General features: G+C 43.4%; 1 pseudogene; it reads left to right on the forward strand.

Moving 5' to 3' along the window:
* The first annotated feature begins 8,155 nt into the window (after positions 1 to 8,155).
* LOC115457139 lies at positions 8,156 to 9,100 on the forward strand (annotated as a pseudogene).
* Positions 9,101 to 12,653: the final 3,553 nt, after the last annotated feature.

Raw genomic sequence — 12,653 nt, forward strand, 5'->3', positions numbered from 1 at the left:
GAGCCTCACCTCTCGAGGGGGTTTTAACTGCTTTTTTTTATTATATGCCACATTAGCAGTTAATGCGGGGTGACAACTCTGCATTAACTATGAGGTCTAGTCCCCACTGATTCCCTGGCTATCCCGTGCCCCTTAATAATGATGCCCATGTTAAGTGTTTGATGACAACGTGCGGCTTTAACTGTCAACACAGTACCACAAACCATTGCCGCACATGCTTTAAGAACCATATTAAATACCTAATGTTGCTCATTAAATAGGTCTCTTACCATATTTAATCAGCAGATTGAATACGTGTAACCAGTAAGGTGGTTCCTGGAGCTTTTTAAAGCCCTTTGTATAAGCAGTGTCTTACCATGTAGAACAGAGATGCTAAGATCCTTTTCAGAATCTCATTGGAAGATACTCTCATTGGAAGCCAGAGACTCTTGATTAAAAATTTGTAGGAGATACAATAATCTTTAAAAAAACAATCTGATGCCCTTCCGTTGACTGCAGCCAAGCATTAATTTCATGCCCTGCAAGAATGCTATAAGTACTATTGCTGGAACTGTTTATAAATTTTTCCAATCAATAAGGGCTTAGTCTCAATCTCCAAAGAATTCATTAACTATAGGAGAAATTATCTACCCTGGAGATGATTATGAATAATTTGTCTTGAAACAAATCATGAATATTTTCCCCTGAATGTTATACAAGTTGCTAAAAATTACAGGCACAAATTTGGACATGTGCCGAATTTGTGCGTACAATTTAATTGAATCGTGAGCTAATTAGCACTGCTAATTGAATGCTAACAATCATCAGTGCTAATTGGCATTAATTGAAATGTATGCGACCAAATCCGTGCATAAAATTTACGAGCAGATCCTGGGGTGTCATTTTACTAAGGTGTGCTGAAAAGACGGGTTGGGGTAGTCTACGCGCATGTAGTGGATGCGCGCATATCCATTTTCCAGCGCACCTGTAAAAAAAAGGGCCCTTTTAAAAATTTTGCCGAAAATGGATGCGGCAAAATAAAAATAGGCGCACGTCCGTTTTGGGTCTGAGACCATGGGAGGGCCATGGGTGGATCGGGGATATTCCCTCAATTTATGTGCATTGTTAAAGAATAACGTGGATCTGATCCTAATTTCGGGGCCCTTTTACTAAGCCATGGTAGGGCTACCACACAGGTAGCGTGTGCCAAATTGACCCTACTGCTGGGGCAGCGCAGTTTCCAGGTGGTAATTCTGAAGTTGGCATGTGCAGTTTCCCCGCGGTAGACAATAATTTCTATTTTCTACCACAGGGGCGTTTCCGGCGGTAAATGGCAGAACGACCACGTTGCCGCATGCTGCCTGATTACCACATGAGTAGCATGGAGGGAACTGTCGCCGGGCTGCTGCGGTAGCCCGGCGGTACTTCCCTTTTAGCGAACAGTAAGCCTGCATTGGGCTCACTACCACTTCATAAAAGGACCCCTTTGAGCACTCTTGGAAACATCAGCAGAATGTCATTAGCATTACACGATGTGATACCCGCCAGCAAGCCTTCTCCGGAAGAGCCCCCGCACTCTGGAATGCACAGCCAGAATGGCTGCGCTAGCAGCCTCTCTCTATTTCAGGAAGCAGGTGTTACATCTTTGCTTTACCCTTCATTATCAATTATAATGTTCTATTACGTATTGTGTTGACATTGTAAGTACTACACCATGCCATACTTTGTATTGTTTTTGAATATTTTTACTGCTGTAACAGTCTATTGCTCATGTTTGATCTATTCTTACTGTACACCGCCTTGAGTGAATTCCTTCAAAAAGGTGGTAAATAAATCCTAATAAGTAAAGAAAGAAAAGCCATAATATTGTAAAACTGAATAAGGGTAGCTAGTGGACTCAGACATTGAACATGAGGGTGAACAAATTGAACCTCGGGGAATACCACATGGAAGGGGGTAAGAAGGTAAATTAACCGATTGAAATTGAGCAGAAAAAGAGCAAACACATAAGAAGAAAGGCTGATACAAGGCAGAAAGCTAATTTGCCTAGAGTGCCAAGCATCAGCCTTTATCACAGCTACAATTCTCCATAGAAACTGGGTGTCCACTCTGGATAACTGTGAACGTGTCGCCGTTTTTAAACACAAGACTTCTCATTCCAAATCTGGACCATTTTAATAACATACTACTTAACATTTCTAGAGCGCTACTAGGGTTACGCAGCGCTGTACAATTTAACAAAGAGAGACTGTCCCTGCTCAAAGAGCTTACAATCTAATAGATAAGAGTGAGACAAATATAGGACAATCAAGCCATTGTGACATCACTGATGAGGTTGGCTCTTAGGCATTGGTGGAAAGAGGCATTATGACATCACAATCTCAGCTCTGGATACCAGAGACTGAAACTCTTCACACTAAGGGGGGAAGTGGGCCAAGTATAGGACAGTCGAGCCATTGTGACATCACTGATGAGGTTGGCTCTTAGGCATTGGTGGAATGAGGCATTATGACATCACAATCTCAGCTCTGGTTAAATCACTGCTATATGTAATACTACTACTACTACTACTTAACATTTCTAGAGCGCTACTAGGGTTACGCAGCGCTGTACAATTTAACAAAGAGAGACTGTCCCTGCTCAAAGAGCTTACAATCTAATAGATAAGAGTGAGACAAATATAGGACAATCAAGCCATTGCGACATCACTGATGAGGTTGGCTCTTAGGCATTGGTGGAATGAGGCATTATGACATCACAATCTCAGCTCTGGATACCAGAGACTGAAACTCTTCACACTAAGGGGGGAAGTAGGCCAAGTATAGGACAGTCGAGCCATTGTGACATCACTGATGAGGTTGGCTCTTAGGCATTGGTGGAATGAGGCATTATGACATCACAATCTCAGCTCTGGTTAAATCACTGCTATATGTAATACTACTACTACTACTACTTAACATTTCTAGAGCGCTACTAGGGTTACGCAGCGCTGTACAATTTAACAAAGAGAGACAGTCCCTGCTCAAAGAGCTTACAATCTAATAGACAAGTGAACGGTCGGTCCGATAGGGGCAGTCAAATTGGGGCAGTCTGGATTCACTGAACGGTAAGGGTTAGGTGCCGAACGCAGCATTGAAGAGGTGGGCTTTAAGCAAAGACTTGAAGACGGGCAGGGAGGGGGCTTGGCGTAAGGGTTCAGGAAGGTTGTTCCAAGCATAGGGTGAGGCGAGGCAGAATGAGCGGAGCCTGGAGTTGGCGGTGGTGGAGAAGGGTACCGAGAGGAGGGATTTATCCTGTGAACGGAGGTTACGGGCGGGAACGTAAGGGGAGATGAGGGTAGAAAGATAGTGAGGGGCAGCAGACTGAGTGCATTTGTAGGTAAGAAGGAGAAGCTTGAATTGAATGCGGTATCTGATGGGAATCTGAATAAATGGCCAGGGGTACAACCTTATGTAGCTTCAGAAGGAACTAGCACGAAAAGAAATTCATTGGCATGATGATGTAATTTTGAGATTTTGGAACTGATTTCATGACTGGAGCAAATACTGTAGTTGCTGGGAGGCATTTTTTTTTGTTATTATTTTTGTGGTGAATTGTCAATAGATGCAGACTGCACCACTTTCTTTTCACCCTGATTATCAGGCAGAAACACAATGAAAAAGACGGCTGAAAAAGAGACAGTTAATGTAACTCTTTTAATACCCTTAGATGAAAAGGCTGTGATATTAATGATAACAAAGTTGAATTTACCCAGAGGATATGCAATCCTCTCCGTGATTCTTAGACTGAAATTGTAGATGTCCATAGGGTCAAGTCTAATTATGACATCTATTTTATGTAATTAAGAAATAGCATGGGTTGTTTACTGTTTGGAAATGTGTGATTACATAATGGGTCTAGGTCTCAGTGGGAACCCTTCGTTAAAAGATCATCTCATCCATCCGACTGCACTTCCATTTGAAATGTCTGACTTAAGTTATTACCGTTAAGTTGATATTTGCTGAATGCTCTTGCATGGTAAGAAAATGTATTACATTTTTGTTGTTAGGATATTTAGGTACCCTTTTACGAAGCTGCGGTAAAAAGGGCCCTGCGGCAGCTGCTATGGCCGTTTTTGCTGTGTGCCAGGGCTCTTTTTACTGCAGCGGGTACAAGCCCCCCAAAACACATAGCCTTACGGTAAGCTTGCACTTACCGCATGGCCATACGGGGGAGGGGGGAAGCAGCATGGTAACCCTTTAGTAAAAAGGCCCCTTAAACAATAAAGGCTAGATATTCAGCCAGTGGGGGTGAGCATTTTTTAAGCTGCCACCGATGTCATTCCCAAATATTCAATGCTGGGTCTTGTGTGGGCACTGGCGTTGACTGGTCTTCTATCTTTTAAGTGGCTAAGAGCGATATTCAGCACTTAACCGCCTAGGCAACACTGCGTAAAGATAGGACTGAGTTTTATGTGGTTTGATTTTGGTCTGCTTAACTTAGGGGGCCCTTTTACTTGGCTGTGGTGAAAGGGGCCCTCTGGTAGTGGTGGCGGCCATTTTTGTCACGAGCTGAGGCCCTTTTTACTACAGTGGGTAAAAAGGGCCAAAAAAGGAATGGCTATTCAGTAAGATTGCACTTACTGCGTGGCCATGTGGGGGGGGGGGGGCAGCACTTTAAGCCTACCATTGAGATGGTAAAAAATAGGGACTTATTTTGCCTAGTGCCAGAAGTGCCACACGCTGGGGGTAGAACTACTGTTGGCATCCGAATTGGGCCGGCGTCGGTTCCGGATTGCCGTGTGGTAAGCTTGCAGTGGGCTTACCGCTGCTTAGTAAAATGGCCTCTTAGGTAGTTAAGTGTTGAATATTAGCATTTAACCGTCAAAGTGCCAACTCCACTCTCAGGCTGCCCCCAAAATAGCCAGTTTTCACTTTAATGGTCTGTGGTGATATTGAGGGTCATTAACCGGTTAAGTACCGCTGATAATCAATGGATAGCCCACCACAAGCGATTTAACTGGCCAGTAGCCGTTTGTGTCTATTACTTGTTCTACGTGAACTATTACAGTTCTTTATCTTTGCCACTTATGATCCAGTTTGAGCATTTTTATTTGGAAAAGGCAGTCAATAAATGTGCGTAAATAAATAAACATCACTCTGTTACATTTTAGCAGTTTCTTTTACGAGGGGGTGTAAAAAAAAAAAAAAAAAAAGCAACATCGAAAGCAGAAGCAAGAACTTACTGTCAAGAAAAACAGAAGGTTAGACAAAGCATCCAGAAGAAAAACAGGTAAAGAGAAAGGGAAACGGGACTTGATATACTGCCTTTCTGAGGTTTTTGCAACTATGGTTTACATATATTCAGGTACTTCTTTTGTACCAGGGGCAATGGAGGGTTAAGTGACTTGCCCAGAGTCACAAGGAGCTGCAGTGGGAATTGAACTCAGTTCCCCAGGATCAAAGTCCACTGCACTAACCACTAGGCTACTCCTCCACTCATTCCACCAATAAGAGCCAACCTCATCAGTGATGTCACAATGGCTTGATTGCCCAATACAGTTCCCCAGGATCAAAGTCCACTGCACTAACCACTAGGCTACTCCTCCACTCATTCCACCAATAAGAGCCAACCTCATCAGTGATGTCACAATGGCTTGATTGCCCAATACTCAGCTCACTTCTGATATTGTGATGTCATAAGGGAAAGGGGGAAAGGGAAATGGGACTTGATGTACCGCCTTTCTGTGGTATTTTGCAACTACATTCAAAGCGGTTTACGTATATTCAGGTACTTATTTTGTACCTGGGGCAATGGAGGGTTAAGTGACTTGCCCAAAGTCACAAGGAGCTGTAGTGGGAATGGAACCTAGTCCCCCAGGATCAAAGTTCACTGTACTAACCACTAGGCTACTCCTCCATAAACATTTTGATGTATCCTTGAGATCTCCTTCTCTGTATTTCTGCCTGGGAATATGGTCATGGAGCACACTCCACTTCACACTGCAGTTCCCTTTATTAACCTTTTTCCTAGTATTTAACACATTTATACCCCGCATTTTCCCACCAATAGTAGGCTCAAAGTGGCTTACAAAACCGTAAATAACATAACAATGTGATATAGTTCAGTAAAATAACATAATAATGTAATAAAAACAAAATAGTAAACGTATAGGTATCGTAAACAACAACAGAGATAATAACTACTACTACTACTATTTAACATTTCTAAAGTGCTACTAGGGTTACGCAGCGCTGTACAATTTAACATAGAAGGACAGTCCCTGCTCAAAGGAGCTTACAATCTAAAGGACAAATGTACAGTCAGTCAAATAGGGGCAGTCAGATTGGGGCAGTCTAGATTTCCTGAATAGGTATAAAGGTTAGGTGCCGAAGGCAACATTGAAGAGGTGGGCTTTGAGCAAGGATTTGAAGATGGGTAGGGAGGGGGCTTGGCGTAAGGGCTCAGGAAGTTGATTCCAAGCATAGAGTGAGGCGAGGCAGAATGAGCGGAGCCTGGAGTTGGCGGTGGTGGAGAAGGGTACTGAGTGAATAATAAGAGTGAATAATAAAGGTAAGGGTCCATGGAATTTGCTGTAACAGGAAGAGGTAAACTAAGTTGAGTCATGAAGGTAAGCCTTCCTAAACAGGATGGGCTTCAGTAATTTCCTGAAATTTAGGTGGTTCTGAGTTAGTTTTAAGATTTTAGGTAGTGCATTCCATAACTGTGTTCCTATGAAGGAGAAGCTGGATGCGTAGGCAGACTTGTATTTGAGGCCGTTGCAGTTTGGATAGTGTAAATTTAGGTAGGATAGACTTAACTCCCTAAGGGGCCCTTTTACTAAGCTGCATAAGCGTCTACGCGGGCCCAATGCACGCCAAAAGTGAGTTACCGCCCGACTACCGCATGTGTAAATACAGAATTTGGCTGATCTGCACCTAATTTAGGCGTGGGAATTTACACCAGCTTTTAGCAGGCATAATTTATCTAAAGTTAGGCCTGGTTTATGCCCTAAGCGCTGTCCTAAAAAAGGCCACGTACCCTTTGTAGAACAGCGCTCAGCATGTAAACTTCTTGGTGCCGATTTTTAGGTGCCTCTTATAGAATTTTATTTATTTATTTGTAGCATTTGTATCCCACATTTTCCCACCTATTTGTAGGTTCAGTGTGGCTTACATTATGTCGTGATGGAGCTCGCCATTTCCAGTACAGAATTTCAGATGGTATTACATTTAGGTGCATGCAAACATGATAAAAGAGTACATTTTGGTATTACTTGCAAATGATTTTGCATTAAGGTGCATATATACATGGTACAGAGGAATTGCGTAGAGGGTTCTTAGTGATAAAATGAGTTTACTCCCTAGTGCATTCCTGTTAGCATGAACTAACTGGTTAATGTGGACTTAAAGTGGAAGTTCTTTCCACCTTTTTAATAGTAAGGGACTCCTGCATTAGCATTTTACAGGTACCACACAATAATGCAAATCATTAGCACATGATCTGAAATTCAAAATCTCAACTTTGTGCCTGAGAAAGTCCTGCATCAAAATGCGTCAACCCTTGTTTCAGTGCACTTTAGTAACAGGACAATGAAAGATTAATTGACTTGCCCAAGATCACAATGTAGCAACAGCAGGATTTGAACCTGGCTTTGTTGGTTGCGCTCTAACACCTAGGGCTACTCCTCCACTCAAAGCACCAGTTACTACTACTACTACTTAACATTTCTAAAGCGCTACTAGGGTTACGCAGCGCTGTACAATTTAACATAGAAGGACAGTCCCTGCTCAAAGAGCTTACAATCTAATAGATAAGAGTGAGACAAATATAGGACAATCAAGCCATTGTGACATCACTGATGAGGTTGGCTCTTAGGCATTGGTGGAATGAGGCATTATGACATCACAATCTCAGCTCTGGTTAAATCACTGCTATATGTAATACTACTACTACTACTTAACATTTCTAGAGCGCTACTAGGGTTACGCAGCGCTGTACAATTTAACAAAGAGAGACAGTCCCTGCTCAAAGAGCTTACAATCTAAAGGACACGTGAACAGTCAGTCTGATAGGGGCTTTTACATTGCTCTACAGCTTATTAGACATACGAGTTTCTTTATTCCATTTTATAAAGATGATTTTCTTTATTTTCCAGTGGTTGCTTGCACCTGTAGATGGAACCGAAAACGCTGATATGGAAAACGTGAACCGGAGCGGTGTGACAGAATTCATACTCATGGGATTTCCAAGGCTGCGGAGCCTGCACTTTTTCTTCTTCTTTGGAGTTCTGGCTATCTACATATTAACAGTCACAGGAAATCTTATAATAATTGTATTAATAAGGATCAGCCCACACCTTCAGACACCCATGTACGTCTTTATATCCAACTTCTCTTTCCTGGAAATCTGGTACACTTCTGTCACTATTCCCAAAATGTTACATGGGTTTCTAGTTGAGAAAAACGTGATCTCTGTCCAGGGATGTTTAATGCAAGTGTATTTTTTCCTTTCATTGGGAGCCGCAGAATGTTTTCTCTTAGCTGTGATGGCTTATGATCGCTACGTTGCCATCTGTTTTCCATTACGTTACCTGACAATTGTGAATTTAGAACTTTGTAACCGCCTTATCATATGTTCATGGGTGACCAGTTTCCTTCTCCCATTTGGTCCTGTCATTTTAATTTCAAATTTAACCTTTTGTGGACCAAATGTAATTAATCACTTCTTTTGTGATATCTTACCGGTCTTAAGGTTGGCCTGCACCGAAACATTCATCAATGAGGTGTTGAGTTTCTTCATTTGTTCCATTGTTCTATTGACATAATTTATATTGATCATGGTGTCTTATGTTTACATTATATCAACCATACTAAGAATCCCATCAGTTGCAGGGCGAAGAAAGGCCTTCTCCACATGTGCCTCTCACCTGACTGTGGTGCTCATTTTTTATGGTACAACCATATTCATGTACGGGAGACCCAAAAGCAAGTATTTATTTGAGATGGACAAAGTAGTTGCTGTGCTATATTGTGTAGTCACCCCAATCCTAAATCCAATCATATATAGCCTAAGGAATAAAGACGTGAAGGAGGCCATAAGGAAAACAATATGTAGAAAGGCTGTTGCCCAAAGCCTGTGAAAATTAGCATCAGAGTTGGTTCAAGAAAGTGATTAGTGAAAGAAAGTACACTTGCTCATTAATACAAAGTCTATGGATACTTTGCATTAATTCTCAAAAGAAAAATGTGTGCATAGTTTCCCTATGAAATTTTCTAAAAAGGAAATGTACCCCAAACAATTTGCATCTCTATTTTGAGGAAACATTTCCGGACAAAGCAGTGCATGTGCTTTTGAAAATGTAAAGCTGTACGTACGGTTGCCTCCTTCACCTCCATGAAAATGCGAGCAAAAATCCACACCCTATGGAACAGTGTTCACACTTTTATCTCTATGGAGGCTAGATCATTTTTATTGACCCAAGTAATTGGGTATGTAGATTTTTAAAATTGCCTTTTAAATGATCCAAAACTGACCACGAGCACAAGGTGACCAAGAAAGGGTGGGCTCGGGTGGTCCCAGGCCCACCCGATAGCAGTACACCTATGATGTGGCTGGCAGGGATCCCCAAGCCCCACCAGCCAGATCTTCGCCTGCAGTGAGCAGTGACTGATACTGCTCGCAACGGCGCTACAGCCTACCCTCTGATGTATTCCTGCTTATGCGGAAACAGGAAGTTGCATCAGAGGGAAGGCTGTGGGGCCAACAGGAGCAGTGTGTATTAGTTGCTGCTTGCTGCCAGTGAAAATCTGCTATTTAAAAGATATGCAGGGGGGGAGGGATGTTTGAGAGACCGTATGGCATGCAGGCGAGAGAGAGAGAGAGAGACCAAATCACTTGTGGGACAAGGCGAAGTTCTTCTGCCCACCCATCTTGGGCCCAGGCCCACCCAAAATTGGGTGTTTGGCTACACCCCTGGATACACATTTATTGAACGCACAGTGTCTTGAAGAGTAAGTAACTGGCAATATTTTGTCATTGCACTCTACAATAGCTCATGAGAACTGAATAGAAATAAGGACTGTGTCGTCTTTCTGGGAATGTTCTTTTTGGGTTGGCCATGTTAATATCGTTTTAATGTGAACTCTTTTATTAGCATGAGAGCACAAGCTAAAATAAAACAAAATTGTTGAAATAAAACAAACCAAACCAAACAAAATCAGCACAAAGATGTTTCTCTGCACATCAGTGCAAAAGGACAAAACACAATCATTTTTTTCCCACGGAGATCAGTGTTCCCTGTCTATGTGTGTGTACTTATGCAAATCATGAACCCTGTATACTATTCCCCAAATTCTATAAATGGCGCTTAAAATTGTGAACACAAATGTGGGCAAACATCAAATTTGTACATGCAATTTAGTGACAATTAGCACTGATAATTGGGCCCTAACAATTTATTTATTTTATTGCTTACATTTTTCCCTGTTTCTATGATTCCTGTCCCCAGTGGTGTAGGAAGGGCGAGGCGATGAGGGCGGGTGCACACTGCTGGAGGGTGCAGAGAGCAGCCGCGCGCCTGTCGGCTCCGCTGGTTCCCTGCTCCCTCTGCCCCGGAACAGGTTACTTCCTGTTCTGGGGTAGACGGAGCAGGGACCCAACAGAGCTGACAGGCGTGCGGCAGCTCTCTACACCCTCCAGCAGCCAAGAATGCACCCAGGGGGGGGGGGGCCTGATGCACCGGGGAAGGGGGTGTCATTTCACCAGGGGGGCTTGATGCGCCAGGGAGGGGTGTGTCATTGCGCCAGGGAGGGTGTCGTGCTGCACCCTGGGGAGACAGACGCCGCTGCACCTGGGGGGGGGGGTGCGCAGTGGCGATCTGCCCTGGGTGGCAGCCGACCTAGGATCGCCACTGCCTGTCCCTCTCCCTCCCTCCCAAATACTCCCTTGCCACCCCCTCAATAAGCAAGATCCCACCCCAGCCCCTCCAGGTCCATAAGAATTTCCCCTCACCCATGATAGGCGCCCCCCAGGCATACCTAAAGTCCTTTGTGGAGGTAATGGGAACAGGCGGAAACCCTACTCACTCCTGCACCCCTAGTGGCAGCCTTGCAGTACTCAAAAAAAATTTATGAAATAGAAAAGTTCTTAGTTTATTTTTTTAGAAATAATAATTTAGGGGATCTTTTACAAAGGTGCACTAGTGTTTTTAGTGCATGTTAATCATTAGGGTGCGGTAAATGCTGGAGATGCTCATAGAAATATATGGGCGTCTCTAGTGTTTAATACATGTTTATTTTTAGCTCACTAAAACATACTAATACTACTTACTACTTAACATTTCTAGAGCGCTACTAGGGTTACGCAGCACTGTACAAAATAAACAAAGAAGGACGGTCCCTGCTCAAAGGAGCTTACAATCTAAAGAACGAAATGTCAAGTTGGGGCAGTCTAGATTTCCTGGGTAGAGGTGTAGAGGTTAGGTGCCGAAGGCGACATTGAAGAGGTGGGCTTTAAAATACTAATGTGCCTTTGTAAACGGGGGGTTAATTAGTAAGTTAATCACACATGCAGAGATAAGACCATATAAAGATTGAGAAGTCAAACATAAAATTAAAATTAAATGATGTCACTTAGTATGAACATGACATCTCAACAACATTGCTTCTTAGTTTGACTTTATTTGTTTTAATTGTTGCAACATGTTTACAAATTCATCACTGATATGCCTCTTGGAAGACTATAATCTTCCACGCCACCCAGATTTCACCTCTGGACCATCCTAGCACTATCCAAATAGTTCCAGTGTGGTCTGGCATTATCTGGATAATTCCCTTATTTGGCAGCCGGACCCAGAGTATTAGTACCATAAGATAACCACTAGGGGGGGGGGGGGGCTCATTTTCAAAGCACTTAGCCTTCCAAAGTTCCATAGGTTTCTATGGCGCTTTGGAAAGCTAAGTGCTTTGAAAATAGGTGTCATGGGCGTCATTTTGAATTGTCACGCTTTCACAGCAGGAACTGGGTTTGTGAGCCCTTGGGCCACTGTCAAGGAGTGGCAGCGGCAGGCAAAACCACCCCACACCAGAAAAAGCAGAACTGACGTACCGGCAAATCCAGGCAAGGTCTCTTAGGCAGGCAGCAAGTAAAAGTAATAGTCAGGTCCAGGCAAAAGTCTCTAGGCAGGCGGCAAGCAAAAGCAGTGGTCAGGTCCAGGCAAAAGTCTCTAGGCAGGCGGCAAGCAAAAGCAGAAATCAAGTCCAGGCAAAGGTCTCAAAGACTAACAGCATCCAGCGAGAAACAAGAACAAGGAATCACACTCAGGCAGAAGTGCAACACGCACCAACAAACCAGGGCCTCAGACGCAATGCAAAGGCCAAGCAGAAATCTTTCAAGATGGCTAATAAGCCCAGAAGCAGTTGAGGCTCAGCTGCTGCAATCACCAGGCAGCTAAAGGTGCTGTGCAGGCTCAAACAACACAAGCAAACCCGGCAGCCTGGAAGATCCGGACCGGCAGCCTGGAAGATCCGGACTAGAGTGAGCTGAAATCTGGAACGGGTGAAGGTTCATAGCAGCCACCCGTTCTGGCCACCAGAGGGCGAGGAAAGCACAGAGGTAACATGAATCCTGAGGCTAGCACAGCAGAAGTGACTCTTTGTGGGTTTACCAGGTTCTAGCCTTAAATTTCTTTGGGT

The sequence above is a fragment of the Microcaecilia unicolor genome, chromosome 14 (genome assembly GCF_901765095.1).
Source record: "Microcaecilia unicolor chromosome 14, aMicUni1.1, whole genome shotgun sequence".
Lineage (NCBI taxonomy): Eukaryota > Metazoa > Chordata > Amphibia > Gymnophiona > Siphonopidae > Microcaecilia > Microcaecilia unicolor.